Here is a 19,132-nt window from a genome sequence, read left to right on the forward strand (position 1 = left end):
TCACAGTGAGTGAACGATTGCAAGCAAAAGTTGCAAACGACCCCTTACGTTTCATCGCCCGACCAAGAATTGTTGAAATTCGGCTCATTTGATCGCTGATAACTTTCTGAATTTTTAAGATATTCAACTGGAATTTTATCATGAGTTGAGGAATCTAGTAGGGTTTTAGTTTATAAAAGTTATAAATAGCTATTTTCGCGCATTCGCAATGAAAAACTAATTGCTTTAAATGTCCATATTTTATCAAATTTTCAACATTTTAATTTCAAATTTTAGTATTATACTTCTCTTGTATGCTGTCAAAATTTCTGAATGTTTGGTAAGCTTTGATAGAAAACTTTGCGTGTTAAGAGCCAAAACCCTTTAACTAAAATTCGCAGTTTTGAAAGAAATGCTTATATCTTCGTGAAGATCAGGAATGCTTTTTCGAAAGTGTAAAATAACTGTACATACTAATCTAACTAATTTCGGAAACTTACAGCGTATTCTCAGCTATTTACGATGAATGATCATCAAAAAACGTTTTTTCTAGCCTCAATTTATTACTGATCCCCAAAACACAAAGATGATGCAGCTTTTATTGGAAGATGACAGCTGGGGCATACTTTTTATGTGACAAAAGTTACAAAGCAATTGGTCTATTATTCCCTGAGAAATATTTAAAAATATGAATTTTTGAAAGTGCCCCATACTTTTAGTCATATAATGTACATTCAGTGATTATAAATATTTAAAGTGACTTGAAATGCATATGAAATTCATATCTAAAGTAAAATCTAGTTTGTTATATCAGCGAGAGTATTGAGGGAAGATAACAGTAATATTGGGTCATGTGTATCTTAGAGAAAAAAAATACAGTTTAACTCATCAATTGAAGGCAAGGCTTACCACTGTTGTGGACTCTCGCTGGTACGGTAAATTTACTTTATCTGCCGGTTTGTTAGCACTCTGAAATTAAATTAGATGACATCTGCCTCCATCCCTGGTTTAAGAGTAGTTAAGAGTAGTAACTTAATACTTAAAACTCAAGTTTTGCCTTCAATGGGGTCGTTTCCAAAACTTTAAAAGTATTTTTTTCTGAAAGAGCATGCTTAAAACGTAGGATGACCATTTTTTTTTAAATTGACTAAGTTTACTATTTTTAAAAAAATACTTTAATCGGCGCTCTTTCATTGTTTACGCTTCTGCTGATGACATCACAAATGATGAAATGCCATTCACTGTAGCCATTCGCAGAACGTAATATTCAATTCGCTCCTTTACTCAGGTGTACTGGCAACGATATGGTTGATAGCAAGCGTCGAGCGCAATATTTCATTCACTTCTTGATTATCATAACGTGGAATCGCAGCAGACAGATGCACCAAAGAGCATCGTTTGTGACGTCAAAAAGACCACCCCTTGTTTGAAAAATTGGACCGTTTAAAAAATTAACTAAAAAACGTTTAAAAAATTAACTAAAAAATAACTGTTGGGAAAATGAAAATATTTTCTGGGTCCTTTTTTTTTGCGTATTCTATCAATTTTAGCGACTAAAAAGTAGTACTTTTGACTGAAGGAAACAACCCCATTGCCGAATTGAACCGTACCATTGCTGTAGAATCCCTGGTGTGCTAAATGTGTTTTAGCTACCAGTTTGTTGGTATTCTCAGCTTCAATGAGATGACATCTGCCTACAGCTCAGTTACTGTCAATTCCAAACTGTTGAGTCCATAACAAGGAAGAAACTGCCGTCTCTAGATGGCATAATTGGGCGGTTGGTAGATTGCATGTTATTCATACTTATGTTCTTTATTACAGGTGGCTTATTTGGTAATATTTAATAATGAATACTGTTTGGGATGCTTTTCATATTTCTTTATATTTGCTTTTTTAGTTATTTTTTAACATAATAAAAGTCAATTATTAAATTTTTAAAAAGTTTTAGCGATTATTTCTAGGATTGAAAAAACGTTATTTCATTTTATCCATGGCGTAGGAAAAGAGGTGGTGTCCGTTCAAATCTTGAAGCACAAAATTAAACTTCTATTAAAAAATTAAAGTTTTTGACTAGTATAATGATTTATTCTCAATCTGACAATAATAAGTAATAGCGAATTTACCCCCCCCCCCCCCATTTGGGTCATAACATAACCATATCCTCCAATGCGAATTTAAGCTCAAGATTCATATGTGTGCGTGTAATTGCAATTCCGAAGAACACATTTAGATCTGTTTCTTCAGATGAAGATTACTTCTTAGAGGAAATTAGAGATTTAAATACTTATGAAAATATTAAATATTTAATAAAATAGCACTTTATTTTAATATTCGCTGGAAAGAACGAACTAAATATTCCCAGATACATGAATACATGAAATACACCGCCAGCTCAGTCAATTCCAGCCGAGGACTGCAGTTTCGTGCTTATTAGCACTCATAGCCCTGGCTATAGGGTGGTAACTTACTAAATAAACATTCCTAAGTTAAATTCTTTAAATCATAAATTTTTGAATCATTTCCTGCAGCGAATATTCATAAAAATCGTAACAAATAATTTAGCATGACAAATTGGTTATAAAATATAAATAGATAAACGAAAGAAGGAAGGTAAAAATAGATAATTATTAGTACTGTTCCATGTTCAAATGAGCTAATTTATTAATCTAAATCATTTTTTGATTTTTTTCGTTAAATCTTCAAACAGTGAGTGTAGTGCGTTTTGTAGGTGAAGTAGCGACTATATTTTAAAAGTAATGTGCAGTCGTTTAAAAGTAATTTGTAGTACCGATTTGTGTAGTAGTTTTTTTAGAAAGACTTAGTAAACTACAACTTTTTAAAAAAAAATTGTAGTTTACCTTTAGTAATAAAGTAGTTGTCGTTGGTTTAAAAAAATGTACCACTGGTCTAAAGTGATAAACATATTTTTTTTTTTTTTTTGCCCATAGTCTAACGAAATGGAATTCAACCTGAGGCTGAGGTCGACGAGCTGATTGCTTTTTGTCTTCAAACTCGACTTACATCCGTCAATGTGAAGTCAAAAAACTCACTGAAATAAATTTGAAACTATCCTAAAAGTTCAAAAAAAAAAGAGTAACCAATTATTTCCAATAGTTCCGATATTGTCAAAAGATTTTAGATGGACTGCATATTTATTAATTTTAGACTTCATTCACAAAATCCATTAAGGGGTCGCTCCTTAATGATGTCACGCTTTGAGCTGAAACGGGGGGGGGGGGGGGCGCTCATGAAATTATGACGGTTTGTGAAAAGGAGATTGAAGAATAACAAGAAACGTGACATCAGACATTTTTTATAACAATATGAACAATAGCATTTCATCTGACGATAGGGAGGGAGATGCAAATGCGAAGTGTGACACTTTGTGACAAAGTGTCACACTTCGCCTCATCATTTATGGACAGCCCCTAAGTTTATTTCACAGCAACTCTAAAATCCTAACCTTCTATGTCAACAACTGACCAAATGAACTACAATTGAGCATGCTTAATGGAATAGCCAGTTTTCCCCAAAAAATTATTCTGATAGGCGGGATATTCCATTATCCGTGATCAAAATAACAAATTGCATTGGTTTGGTATACTGATTTTTTTTTTTTTTTAACTAAGAGATATATTCTTTTAACCGATATTTTAATAAGCGGTCTCGACTGTATCTAAAATCTGAAACTATTTCCAACCAACTAAAAGAACAAAATAAAAAAGATGTATGCTTTTAGGGCACGTATTAACTTCTTATTTGTTGTACACGACAGGAACCATCTGGTTGACAATACATCTAGCAGAAGCTTTGACAGAATCCTTACTTTGGTACAAGTATTTCTTTCGCGGAACATTATGTGCAGTATATATTTCGAAGAACGCTCTGAGTTCAGTGCAGTCTTTCCCTTGCTATTTTTGAAAGTTCTCTATTTAACCACAGTAAAAGAAAAGCGCAAATGACACTCAATAATTCCACACAGGATTGGGGGAATCGCAGGCCTTTGCATCACAAGAGCTGGCCACTGCAGGAGATGGAAATTCATAATAAATAAGGCAGAAGATATCTACAGATGTGCTAGACAGCGTGTCTTTTAGCTGGGTGGGTGCTTTCTTTTGAAATAATTGTATACTTTCAATATGTATACTTTTCTTTGGAACAGAGCAGTTAAAAAAGAAGACAAATATTCTACCCAAAATCATCTGAACCCGATTCTTATGTTCTCAGATAAACTTAATCGCGAATGGCAACAGCACTTATGCGCACACATGCGAGGAGAAAACATTGATCAGTTTACCATTGAAAAGGGAGAGGCTACAAAATTCCTAAGTACAGGAATTCGTCCAAGGGCTCGGAACGATGACCTAAAACTGCTACACTGTTTTCTTTTTTGATCAGCATAAAACAAATTGGCTTTGGAAAATAGGTGAGAGGATTTTGGTAATGTTTTAACCTACAACACTGTTAAAACACAAAATTAAGACAAAATCGCTTTTTTTTTGAGAACATCACTTAATCAAAGTGGCTCCGAGACAATTTGGCTTAGAATTGAAAAGCAAGTCCTTACTTTTGAAATATACCCTCTTCTCAAAAACGATTCACCATGTTCTCATTTTTGAAATACCGCTCTACTCAGAAATTAGCACAGACGGTATTTTTTCTGAGAATAGGGATGTTTCAAAAATGTGAGCTTTTTTGAATTAGTTTGAGAATACGAATGTCTCAAAAATAAGCGCATGTTGTACCATTCGTGAGTATGGTATTTTGCTCGCCTGTAATCCTTGCAAAGCTAAGTAGTCCATGGACATATTCGCTCCCTTTTGGGAGCTTAAACAGTCTGGACGGGCCTTAATTGAACTGGCACTTTAGAATTACGCTCAGTTAATCTTTAAACTGGGAGCAAAAATATTTTTCACAACAGTGAGAAGTCTGCAGTGAGAAACAGTAAGAAATTCAACTCCCGCTTTCCTTTCTGCGCATGCGTTATTTCTGAGACGGCCATACTTGAATTTAAATTTGACATTTACTTGTTTGTTAGTCAAAACTGCTTGGGAAAAATGAGAAGATAACTGTTTTCATTTCTAAACACAAAGTGGAACCCAAAATGATGCAGTTTAAAGTTATGAGTTTTTGGTCAAACTAAAACTAATGGCACATACGTGAACAAGAATACATTTCTGCTTTCTTTTAGAGTTGTTAGCATTGATGAATATTTTTAACGACACATATTGATCACGTTTTCATTACAAAATAAATAAAATGTCATGCGTCATCGCGACAAAACCATTAACGGAAAACTGAACAATGTGATGTATCAAAAATTATCCACTGAAGTACCATCAAACAAATCATTAAAAAAAAATAATAATAAAACCCACCGTCATAAATTGACTAACGCAAAGTGTTTAAAAGTCTCTCCCCAGGAAGGATCGTCAACAAACCATTGAAAAAGGTTCATTGCAAAACATAGAAAACAAAAACAAACACATCACACCATTTACCAACAACGGAAGATTGGCAAAATGCCGAAAGCATCCCTTTACGAAAGTGCGAGAGAAATGCGCAAAAAATGACTGCCACCGGCATGGTTAGTGCAAAGCGCAGAAAAAATACTGACAAAGGATTGCCAACACCAAGGGTGCCCATACAGGGGGCCAAGGAGGTGTCAAGCCTCCCCTTAAAAATGAGAACTTCCTTGCTTTTAGTGCTTTTTTCTTTGCAAAAATGTATAAACATTTCTTTTCCAGCCGTTAATGAATAAGTTATTAAAAATGTAAACTTTTAATATCTCTAATCTGTACTGGAATCGGTTTCCATCGGTAAAATATTCTGCTGAACCATGTTGAAAATTTTTGAGCCCCCCCCCCCCTTAAAATTTTGCATTTGCCTTGGCCAACACATTTTTTTAACGTCGCTACAAGCCGATTTCACGTATCGAAAATACGCCTCAAAAGGTTTTTGCCAAGCGTATTTTCACGCTTCGTACTTTAATTCAAAAATATGCATTACGAACATTTTTTAAAAAAGCAATTGAAAATGATACGTACATTGGCAGTTTCCCAGGGGGTAATTTACTGATGTTGACTCGCATTAGTTGAGTGGCATTAACATGCTACTGACTGGAGGAAAAGAAAAACACCTGAATACAGATATATTTTTAACGTTTCTGCCAGCGTATTTCCATGCATAAAAAGTTTGAATAACGCCTCAAAAGTTCGGACAAGCGCATTTTCACGTTTTGTATTTTGAGAAAAACTTCGCATGGTTTAAATAGGGAGAAAAGGAAAGAAATCAGATCTTTAAAAAATTACATTTGCAAGTTTTAGTATTTTTTAAAACACACACTGGCAAATATTCCAAATGTAAAAAATCATAGCAGCGCGCATTTCTTCCTATCTTGCCTCCATTAAATCCTTAGAAAGTTTCCTATGGAACCGATCAATAATATGATCTTTACTGTTTTTGTATAGTTCACTTCTTTGTAATAAACTTCACGTTCCAAAAATTGTAAAATTGTCTTTTCTTGTCTTGATAAAAAAAATATGAAAACAAAAAACAAGATAAAAACTTAAAAGCAGTAAAAGTATCCGATACTAAACTTTGAAAGTACTGTGCAACTCAGGATTTTTGGTACTTGTCCTTAGAAGAATCCGATTCTAAACTGTTTCAAAAAAGGACAAGAAAGAGTTGCTATAATCAAGCGCTAGCAAATCAAGTTTTTTGTTCGTGAAGCATCATTGTTTGCAATAATAAAAAAAAAAACTTTAAAAGAAAACTCGTGCCAAACTGGTTAAAAAGATGAAGTCTTGATATGCTTGTTGCGTTTATAGCTTTCTTTAGTTTCAACGAATTCGATGTTTTTGAGCCTACCAGCGAGCATCAGCGATGCTGAGCTTGCACATCTAAAACTGAACGTTGAGAAACGAAAAACGAAAAACAAATACACATGAGGAATAAAGAATCATAAATGTACAACAAATCTCGTTAAATTATTTTTTTAATCTTGTTTTAGCAAAATAATTTACAAGAGACGGTTGTGGTTTATTAATCTCCCCTGTCCCCAGCCATATCTGTACTTTTGCATTTTGGAACTGTTTTGTGCTATATCTGTGCATGCTGTACGTATTACATAATTTTCGATGCGTTTCGAGATTGCGAATTTACAAATTTTTTTCGTGATCTAAAAATCAACGCAAACTATGTGTACCGTAAAATGGTTCAACTATGGGTCACTTTTCGATGTTTTCAATGAAAATTCGGTGTATATCTTATATTTAGAAATTTGAGGACTTTAGCAATGGTAGCTATACATCTCGTCTTTCGAATGAAATGTTAAAAAAAAATCTACGTTGGAAAGAAGAGGAAGAGGAATTTTTTCCCCGTGGCCCATATTTGTACTTCTATTGGGTACAACTATGAGCCACCTCATTTTAACATGGAAAGCACAGTGAAAACTTGATCTGGCCTATTGTTGTCTGAGACTAAATGTTGTCCTCTGCTTGAAACTGTATAAAGAATTCTTTTATTCCATTATTTACCTTTTTTTTCATTTTTTAAGACTTCATCACCACTTGTCGTTTTAATTGATTAATGAAGTTCAACATGGTAAACATAGATAACGTTCTTTATTATCTACCTAGGTTCTGACATAGAAACATTTGAAAACTAGAAAACTAGGTATCTATACATAGGTCTCAGTATACGTAGGTCTGACAAATTGTAAACGAGATTTAAAAAAAAATAAATAAATTGAAAACTAAAATTGGAAATCATTTCTTGTTCCAAATCTCTTCAAAATAAATAATTTTTAAAATTATCTCAGTTTGTATTTGGCCCTGCGTTCAGTCAGCACCTTCTTCAAAAACTCGTGGTACGGGCAATAGGGCGACCCCCAAGCCTTCTTCCTTTTCTTGCCATTATTTACAATAAATAACACAAAATATGATGAAAGCATCCCTACAGAGAATAAAATGAAGCTCTAAGCCACTAAAAACCTTGAAATATAGGTGACCCATTGTTGTACCCCAACATTTCCATTTTCGATAAATGTTGAGAGCTTGTGAAAACTACGAAACATTTTAAGTAAACATCTTCTTAATTCATAACTGACAAATTAGTAAAGCAAATCTGAACTTACCAGATCTTGGAAAACAGTTTTAGTGGTCTGCCCAAAAGAGACTTTTGGATCTACCACGAGTGAGTGAGCGACTAAATTATCTGAGGCATATAAAAACAATGGCAATCTCTGATGAAGCGCCTTTAACTACCTAAATAGTTACATAACCTGGTGATTTTTTTTTTTTTTTTTGGAGCTCGTAAGTTCGAAAAATAGGCCAAATGAGAGCGAAATCATCGCCATGGCAACAGTGGCCCATTGTTGCCCCCCCCCCCCCCTTGGCACAAAGTTGTACCGTTTTACGGTAGTATATTGAAATTTAAAAAAAAAAAAAAAAAAAAACGCAATAGTTTTTCCCCCTGTTACATATATTAAAAAATGGAAAACGTGCGTTTAAGTATCAGAATGGTCGAATAATAATAAGCAAACGTCAAATTCACGGCTTTTAAATCAGAATTTATTTTAGTATCTTTAAACAAGTTATTTTATCAAAAGAAGATAAAAATACGCTCTGTCACAGTCCTTTAATGCATAAATATGGACTGAAAATATTATTAACATTATTATTTAATTCATAACAGCATGATTTAATTCTGTCATCAATGTTTACAAAGTAATTATAATTAAGTTTTACGCCTTATCATTTGATTGATAAAAATCAGTACAAATCGTTAGTATTTGCAAAATTATCAGTTGCGTCTTATCACTCCGCTGAGAATAACATATGTCAATGTTCTCAGTAAAAAATGAAACCAGTGTAACGTTTGTTGAATACTACACAATAGGTTATCCGATATTTTCACTAGTGACCGAGTTGTTTTCAAAGCAGAAAATGCATGATAAACTGATTTTTAGGCACAGGTTTCTAATATTTAGGTCGCGACCCACAAATGAGCCTGTCTCATTGGGATCTGAAAGTACTGCGTAAAAAGGAGACTAGGAAATTTTTAATTGTTATTTTTTACTGAATGTTTTAATATTTTATGAATTTTAAAACACATAAAAGCGGCATTACTTTCTATTTTACACCTTACAAAATACTTTTCTAGTCAAAAAAGTCTTCCTGATCTGAGGAATCCTGCTTTGTGATATTTTTGTCCAATATGGACAATTTTAATGATGGAAAAATCTAAGCAAATAAGTGTCGAAAGATTAGACTAAAACTTACTTTTAGACGATAAGTTTTTTGACTTCGACTCCCAAAGAAAAAAGCCAAATTTGGCGAGTTTCAGTGAGAAATGGAAGACATCTTCCCTACGCAACGCTTTGCAGAAGGCGCTGCCACACGGTGACGTGTGTCACCTTCCATTTGTCGCTACATGTCTTTATATTTGAAAACTTTTCTTAAAACTTCGGTAGACAGAAGGCCTCATATCTCCACAACGGGAACACAAGGGCAAACAATATATGCGTATAAATATGTTTCATTATGTTCCTGCGATAACTACCTATATTTTTTTCATTATTACACACGCGTGTAGTTCCCTGGTAAGGATGAAATAAAAGGTGGCATGTGAAGAAGAACCGTGTTATTTTGGTTTCTAACATATTAAAGTCAATGTGTGGGGAGGGGATTAGAAGAGAGCCCCCCCCCCCCCGAGCAGGATTTCAGAGCTACGTTCTATGTTTGAAATACGCTTCTGGAATAGCAGTAGTTTGCAAGTCTTTTTGGGGAAAAGGAATTCACTCTGACATCGCCATTACCAATTCCAAGCTCTCAAATGAAGATAAAAAAATTATTTTCTCCTTTTCCATTAAGAACGCTGACAGCTCATTTCCATTTCCTATCGTTCACACGTCATTTTAGACACCGTAGACGAAATTTTAATAAACTTCCTAAAACTTGAGAACTTGCATTTTAACGCTACATTTGAAACTTTATAAAATCAAAGTAATAAGAATTTCTCTTTTTAGAAGGAGATTAGTTTGATAGACTGATCGATGGATATGTAGACAAACTTATATAACCTCTAATTTTCTTTGATTTTTTTCGCGTGTTGTAATATTTCGAGGCCTATCTAGTCGACATTGTCAAAATTGAAGTAATTGTCTTAATTCAACAGCTGCTGAAAATAATTGGGGCGTTGACATTGAAAATGGTATAAGTCAAGTAACTTGAAGCCTTATTAATATTCAACCCTATTAAATAGTGTTGAATTCAAGCAGCAGTTAATTCTCATTAATTTGAAAACTGGGAAATATCTGCAGTTTAGAAGAAGTATGCAAGAAGATACCATTTTTTGACTTACACCCTTTTCAATGTCACCTCCTCAATTGAAAAAATTTAATTACAAAAGATATGAATGACAAGATTGAAAATTACCTGAGAGTTTTATACTTTGTGTTCGTTATGGTCCATAGAAAATTAATTTTATAGTGATGGTTTTAATTTTTTTATTAACATTAAAATACTATAAAATCGCCCGTCAATAAATGACAAGTGAAAATTACTTCTACATTTGAACGAAGCCATTGCCTGTTTGAGGATATGTTGACAGTTGAAATTTTAATCCTAACTCTAGTGGATTAACCCTAATCTCGAGTAGATAGCGTTCTTTTTTGTCCAATCTTTCGTTTCTTCATTCCCCTGAAATGACACAGTCTTACACTGTAAAAAAAGTGTAACCTTACTCCGTAAATACGGTGGCAGCATTCTGCACTTTGTGTAACCTTATTCCGGCGGCTAGCTTCCTCCATAGCAATGAAGTAACTTAACTGAAAAAAGTGGGGTAACGTATGAGCTTTTCACCAGTTTTATCAGTTAAGTTACTCCATTGCTATGGAGGGAGCTACGCTGCCACCTCTTTTACAGAATAAGGTTACACATTTTTTTTTACAGTGTACCAGTAAAACAGTTAAGTTACCAAATCCTGTTTCTGCCTAGATAAAATAAAACATTTCCCAGAATGTCAAACATTACCAAAAAATATTGTCAAATTATCACACCGTGGAGCAAGTTTCATTGCTGTTGCCGTCAGGAGCGTTACTAGATCGTTCTCTAGTATATATATGAGGATACTTAAAAAAAAAAAGGGGCAACAACTACGGAATCAACATCAGTTTCTCACGTAAATGAAATGAAAGAAGCAAAATACGATTTTTTTCTTTTTATATAATCTAGATAATCTGATTGAATCCTTGTAATTTTATGACTAAACAATTTGCACTAAAATATTTACAAGTTTTAATTTGTTATGAATAAAAAAAAAGAATTTCAATGAGAATCTGAAATATCCAACGTAATGCACTTAATTTATTGTGATGGTGGAAGGATTAAATTGTTGTTAAAGGCGATTTTCCGTATATGAAAATTACTGTTTTAACGTAACATTACAAAGTGATACATCCGATTCAAAAACATTTTCAAGTGTCCAATTAGGAAAAAAAAAAGTGAAAACATACACGGTCCCCCAAAATTTCCCCACCCGAAGCATATGAACTCTATGAACAAGAACTGCCATTTTATTGAACCCAGAGTCTTAGTTACTGGGAATTTGAGACACACACAGATAATAGATACACAGGTGGACAATTGCTAAGGGCGAATGAAAATATCAGTGTTAACCACAAAATGGAAGGCAAGGAAATATGGAAATTAGCATAAGTTTGGGACACAGTAAGACATGTTGTGAGTATGCAAATTTTAGACTCATGACTTTCTTAGTCACGTGATAGCGCTGATAAGCGGTATAAAGGATTGGGCGCGTGATGACCATTGTTGTTCAAAAGCCAAGTTTTAACGGGAAAGAATCAATTGACGAACTTGCATTTTCCGGTATGTCTTCCCGACATCCCTTAGATGATTTTATGGGTGGCCGTGTGGTTGGCAACATCGAAGAAGGGCAGAAAAGTTTAGATGTTGCCAGGGAGTTCGACGTCAGCCACAGGGTTGTTTCTAGACTTTGGAAATCATTTCAAACAAATGGGATGTGTAGCAAATGTCACGAGGGAGGTCGTGTACGCAATACGACGTCAGCAGAAAATTGGTACTTAATGCTAGCAACGAAAAGGAACCAGCGCAACGCAGCTACTGAGGTAGCAAACCAGTTTCCTGCAGCTAATAGCAAGCAAATATCTCGAAAAACTGTAGCCATGGCCAGACGTTTGAATGCAGTAAGACTACACGCCCGTCAGCATGTTTTGTACATCCCATTGTCTACAAGTCAGTGTTTTGCTCGTTTGTAATGATGTCTTCAGCATCGCATTTGGAGAGAAGTTGACTGGGCTTGTGTACTATTCTCAGATGAAAGCAGGTTCAATCTATCGTCAAATTGTGGACAGCTACTAACCTGGCATAAGAGTAGCACATCATAAAAGTCGGCAAACAAAAAAGAAAAGGACTAGTATCCTACAAATTGTGTTATGGTATGGGTAAGATTGTGATCAATGGCCGTACTTTGCTTGTGTGCTTCCAAACAAGACTATGACGACTCGTGATACATTAATGTTGTTCTACTGCCTCATGTTCGCGTGTTCTTTGGTGTTGTGGGCGATAAATACGTTTTCATGGATGGCAACGTTGCATGTCATTAACAATCGCCGTCCAGGAGTGTCTAGTTCATTCAAAATATTTAACCCATCGGTAGACCAGCACGTTCTATAGATCTGAATCATATTGAGAATGTTTTGGATGCTTTGGGGAGCAGTCTTGCTGGTCGACAATGAGCTCCAATAAGCAAGGACATCCTTATCCGCGAATCACAGAAGAATGGGATGAATTACACCAACAGCTGCTGTATAATGTTGTGTAAATCATCACATGACATGTGGAACATTGCATCGCTCTCCATAGTAGCCATATCCCATATTGACATCTTACACCAAAACGCCTGGAAGCCGTAATCACATTTATTCACATTTACGTATTCAGCACAAAATGACCGTTTCGTCCTTTGAACATTTTTCAACGCCTTCTGGATTTCAGAGTACAATGAATTATCGTCATTGCAATGTTTAAGAGTTCTGGCATTACTTTATTTCACATGACATCGAATTACAGTTATTTTTTACGCCCTGCATAGCCCATTGTAATCCGTCCTTAGCAATTGTCCACCAGTATATCTAACGGTCCATACGCACTGCAAGTATGATACTTAACGCAACCTTAAAGCATTTATTACGAATGTAATCAACGTATAACGATTAATCACGCTTCCAAGCTTATTTCTATTTTCTGCATATTATTAATCTGCTACTGTGAAATAAATAGGAACAAAAATAGTGTTCAAATAATTGAGAAAATATCAACAAACTTGATTTCAGAAAAGAAACGATTGCAAGATAACAAGCCAAACATGTTTCAATCTATGAAAGGAGAAGCAGAAGCCTCCACTCCCCTGCCCACTTGCCGTTCTGCTTGACTACCGCAAGTTCTACAGAGCTCTAGCTATCGCAGTTTGAAATTTTCTTTTTTAATTATTCGCAGTTAATTTTACATTAATGTTAATTTCTCTTTTTGCAGATATTTTCACATAATGCTAAGCCTTCGTTGGTGTTTTTAATTTTAAACCAAAAACAAGGCAAGAAAAACGTTCGTCTACAGCTTCTGTACTATCAGGCTGCAGTAAGCAGACATTTATTTTTCCCACAAAACTTTTGTTTCCTGGCAAAAGATTCATAATGGGAATAACTCATGGAAATCATATAATGATTTCTCCAGAAATCATAACATGATTTCTTGTTTAAAAACAGTACCTCCTTAAAAAGCATCTGAACCTCTTAATTAAATATTTTACTCCTAGAGGGAAAAATGACTCTATATTACTCAAACTAATATGGTGTAATTGTTTTTTAGATATTACTAATGTACTGGTATGGAGGCTACAACAGAAGAATTATCTTTAAAGGGTACGTTCATAAATCAATTCTGAAAATCCCCCCTCCTACCCCCCCCCCCCCCAAAAAAAAAAGAATCAAAAATCTACTGTGCAGTTTATTTAAGTATATAGTTAACACTGCCGCTAAAATAAACATTTGACAACGTTTATACGAATTATGATCATTAGTTGGAATCGACTCAGTCCTGTAATTATGTGCTGAAATTATCTTATTAATGCATATATTTTCTATCGATGTCGCAGACGCAATTCATAATTTCCTAAACCTGTTAAGACTTGTTAAGGTATGTCTGGTTCACTTGACTCTTTATTATATTACAAGAAGATGCACTATTACAGAAAACCAATTGTTTCTGTAAAAGTTTTCTATGTAGATAAATTAATTTACAAAATATACGTACATTGGATGAATTATTTACGTTATAACTATAACATTTTTGTCAACTTAATATTAACTAAGGGAAGATGGTGATCTTTGGATCACGCTGCACCTGTATCAATTATTTTAATACTAATGATTTTTTTTTTTTAAGAAAAAGCATCTATGGTCTTTTAAATCTTAAGAAATCACCTGGTACAGTTTTTTAGAAAAAAATATTTGTTTTAGAAAGTGCTATTTCAGCTGTGCTGAGTAATTTTTAGAAATCTGCAACTTGATTTTTTTCAACTGCTTTCACCGAGAATGCAGTAAATAAATTGAACTCCTCTTCTTTTAGTTCAAAATCATCTGCTGTTTTTTTTTAAATTTTTCACAAAGAAAAAAAAATATGACAGCATATTTTTTGGACCAAGAACGCGTGGCACACGTTGCTTCCACTTTTTTCAGTGCACGTTAAACCGGATCAACTCATCCCAAGGAATTTCAAAACTTTTTTCCCTTATATCGCAATAATTATAACTTTGTTAGAACTTTTTGTACATTATACATTCATTTCATGTTACACAAGTTTCGAAATAATTATTAAAAAAAAGCTTAGAAACAAAAGCACAAGTTTTTTTTTGTAAATATTTAACAAAGTTATACTAAATGAAATTTTACCAAAGCACTTTTTCGTTTCAGGACTTTTTACTATTTATATTTCCAAACATTTTTACAGCAAATTGCAGACGATTGCTTTTTCAAAGAATAAAATATGTAATACATCCTATAATAAAGTCCTTAAATTAAACAATTTTTTTTTGACAAATAATTCTCTTACATAGAAATAAACTAATTGATTGAAAGAAGAAAGAGGGTTAGGGAGAGAGAGATTTTTCTTTGAGATCATCTAATTTCATTTTACACAAAGAATTACTACTTTAAAAATGTCAATTTTATTGTGCCTTTTTTTTTTTGAAGCATATAGTATTAGTCTATAAGGATTCTTGTCTGTTTGGAATTGTTTTATGCGACTCAATGAAGGAAAAAATTGCTTTTTCTCCCCTAGCAAATATTGATACAACTGAACATAAAAGTGACATGTCTTACTATTACAGAACCCAGTATCTGCTCAGAAAGTAGCAGAGTTTCATATTTCCAGAAAACATTTATCCTATCTTTTGCATTAGTTTAATCTGCGTTTATTTTCTCATGAGTATTAAATAATTAATTTTTTATTTTGGTGTTTAAAAAACAACTGTGTGCAAATAGTGATAATTGCTGTATTCAATTAAAGATAGTTTATCAATCAATATCAACTTAATGTGTTATATTGATCTTTAAAATTTGATGTTTTTCCTTCTACACACAAAAGAAAATAAGTTAGCATTAATATAAAGCAATTTTTATTATTAAAATTGTAACAGAAGTTGTTTGCCTAAGGCTTATACCGCGCGGCAGACCAACGTATTCCGAGCATGGGGCACGTTGGTCTAATTTTAACAAGGTTCCATTAAAAATTAATGTAAAACAAGTTAATCGAACATTTCCCAAAACAATTCTGGGATGATAAGAAATGTTTTTTGAAACTTAATACAGAAAATCAAAATATTCATTAATTTTTTTTGATGAGAAAAAAAAATGAAAAGTAGATAAGCGGATCAATGTTCTCCATCTTCCCTTATTATTTGGGAGAAATGTGGACTCCTTAAACGTTTTTAGAATGCTGTAAAATAAACTTTCACAGAAAGGAGAATTAAAATATTGTCTCATTTAACACGAATATGTGATTTCACAAAATGCACTATCAATTTAAAGAAGTAAACAGTTAGTTGTTTGTTTGTTGTTAATGTATCATAATCTCATAACCTGTCACAAAATTATTTTTATTGAGTTTATCAAAATACAGCCATTTTAACCTGGAGAAAGTAGTGTAGTAGATAAACCGATTCGGAAAAAATACTTTAAAAAAAGTTCTAAATAGGGGAGACCGGGGTTAGTTGGCATTGTGATTTTAAAAAACTCCACGGTTGATTCAGAGCGCCACTGAGCCTGTCACGTGATCATCATTGACACGTCTATCTTGCATGATAACACCAGCTGGATCCAGCCATTGCTTTGGGTGGTAGGATTGAAAACTTGATTTTCGTATCAGTAAGTAAAATTTTGATTAATCAGTATTTGTCATGTTTTACAGTAGCGTATTCACGCAGAGGTAACATTCACAAGTTTTTAGTATCTTTGGAGATTTAGCTAAAAAGTAATAAGTCCATTTCTGCTGTAGTTGATGAACATTTGTTTTGGTCGCCGTGTTTATTTTACTTGTCGTGTTGGGGTTAGTTGGCATACGTACTGGGGGGCTAGTTGAAATAAGCTGACTGGGTATGCCAAAACCCGCAACAACGGATAAGTTAAGGTATGCCAACATTCATACCAACATAATTTTCGTTTTGTTTATGGTACTTCATAGTAATAAATTATTATTTTTATCTGTGTATAAATATGGAAGGGGTTTTGATTTCACAGTCATGACTCAATAACGGCTGGATGGATATTAACGCTTGAGGTGTCAAATTAAAGGTACTTTTACGTAGATTTGCCAAGCTTAGTGCTTTAAAAAAGGGCATCATTTAAGTGCTATACAAATTTTAGCTAGATTTCGAGAAAACGGTCCCCTAGTTATCAAACAGTTGCTGTAAGCTCACTTTTTCTGCCTACCGATCTATGATAATGTCAATATTTTTTGATCAGATCATGAGGACCTATAAACAAAAAACTGAGAGGGTTACGGTGGCAGCAGATGATAGAAAGAGAGCTGTTGAGGCGCACATAATTGAAAAAAAAAAAGAAGTTTGAGAGAAGTAGCTGATGACTTCAAGGTCTCTGTTAAAAGTCTCGCACGGTACTGTAGGATTGCAGAAGAAAATATGAAAGCTACTCAAGGGGGTACCAGATGGCATTGGCGGATATGGAATAGTGCGGCTGGTGTTAACTCCTGATCAGCACATCTAGAAACGCTTGCCTCACATCATATGTCAGCTTACCCCACTACTTATGCCAACTAACCCTAACTCAGGGGTTAGTTGGTACTGTTGAGGCGTCTTCGGAAAATATTTTTCAAGAGTTTCCCAGTGAATTTTAGAGGATACTCCCAGTGTTTTTTACTTCCTTTTACAAAAAAGGAAGTATTGTATTCGCGAAAACATTTTCAATCAAAAATCGACTTTAATTTCCATTTTGCTCACCCCCGAATGAATGTTGAGTTTTTTTTCGACCCGACCAAACGAACATATGTACCTAAGAACGTATAGACGCCCAAAATAACCATTTTGAAGTTTCCCCGAGTTAATTACAACGAGTTTTCTCGTCACGTCTGTATGTACGTATATATGTGTGTATGTGTGTATGTATCTCGCATAACTCAAAAACGGTATGTCCTAGAAAGTTGAAATTTGGTACGTAGACTCCTATAGGGGTCTAGTGGTGCAGCTCTTCTTTTTGGTTGCATTCGGGTGTTTCTAAGGGGGTCTTTTGCTCCTTTTTGGGGGGAAATCATTGTTAATTTCGATGTAAACTCAAGTGGTGTTACAATTTGGCGGACACTTGGCGATATATCGCCAGCCTTTTGGTCGCCAAGTTTTGTCGCCAACTTGGTGAGTTTTTTATTTATTATTATTTTTTTCTTTTAATTTGGTTTTAATTTTGCCGCTGTTGGTGATATTTAGAGAGTAAACTATTGAATCACATTAAAATTACCAATAATGGGAGAATGACATTAAAATGGGGTAAAAAGGAAGTCATGTGAGGCACACATCAGCTCGGTTTTTTTTTTTTTTTTTTGTAGCCAAGATGTTACCCCCATCAGAGGCATTAATCACTTTTACCGTGAATACTACAGAAAAAAGAATAGAAAAATCAAAAAATGAAAACTGTGTCAACTAGCCCTGGTATCCACTACACCAATTGATATGCAGTGTAACTCCGTTGCAACGAATACCAATACTGCAAAATATCCATTTCAACAAAATACATATTCAGTCCCGATATAACTGCCATGACATTACTTGAATTCCATTACAACGACGTTTCCTTTACAACGAACAAAATTTGCAGTTTCTTAAAGTTCGTTGTAAGATTTCACTATGCATCCCAGTATTAATGATCACTGAGAAAAATACACGCGTAAAATCTTTCTTTCTCCCCCCCCCCCCCCAGAGCCCAAGAAGCGTACTTCCATATGCATAAAGGCATTGTTGCACATTTCTTCCGAATTCATTCCGGGGCTCAAAACAGCGTAAACATCCACAGGGGACTGACAGTACTTGAGTAGGAAGGAAAGAATGCTTAATAGGAAGGAAAACATAAAGCAAGGGTGATATGGACACGTCTGGTTGACGCCAGCTCAAAAATGCTATCTAATCGGAAAGAGAAGAACAGGAAAATAAAATTCCATGAAAAGCGTCCTTCCATCAGAAAAATCTCATGCAATAATGCTCACGGGCAAGTTAGAAAAGAGATTTTTATATATTTTATCCGTCGTAACTGGAATTTCTGTAATGTCGTCTATGATTAAAAAAATGCTTGCAATATGATTTGCTCGCTATGAAATTTTATAACATTTGCCCGAAATAAAGTCTGAGCTGAAGAATTTTATAAGAAGTGGCATTTGAAATATAGAGGATGGATTTAGTTCCAATATATGAAATACTGAGGAACTATACTCAAACGTTAATATAAGTTTCAGAATAAGGTTATTGATTTTGGAATTCACGATGCCTTTGTTAAGAGTTCAAGTGTAAATAATGAGAAGTATTTTCAAAGATGTTTCGCATATCTTTGAAA

The sequence above is a fragment of the Uloborus diversus genome, chromosome 4, assembly GCF_026930045.1.
Source record: "Uloborus diversus isolate 005 chromosome 4, Udiv.v.3.1, whole genome shotgun sequence".
Classification (NCBI taxonomy): Eukaryota; Metazoa; Arthropoda; class Arachnida; order Araneae; family Uloboridae; genus Uloborus; species Uloborus diversus.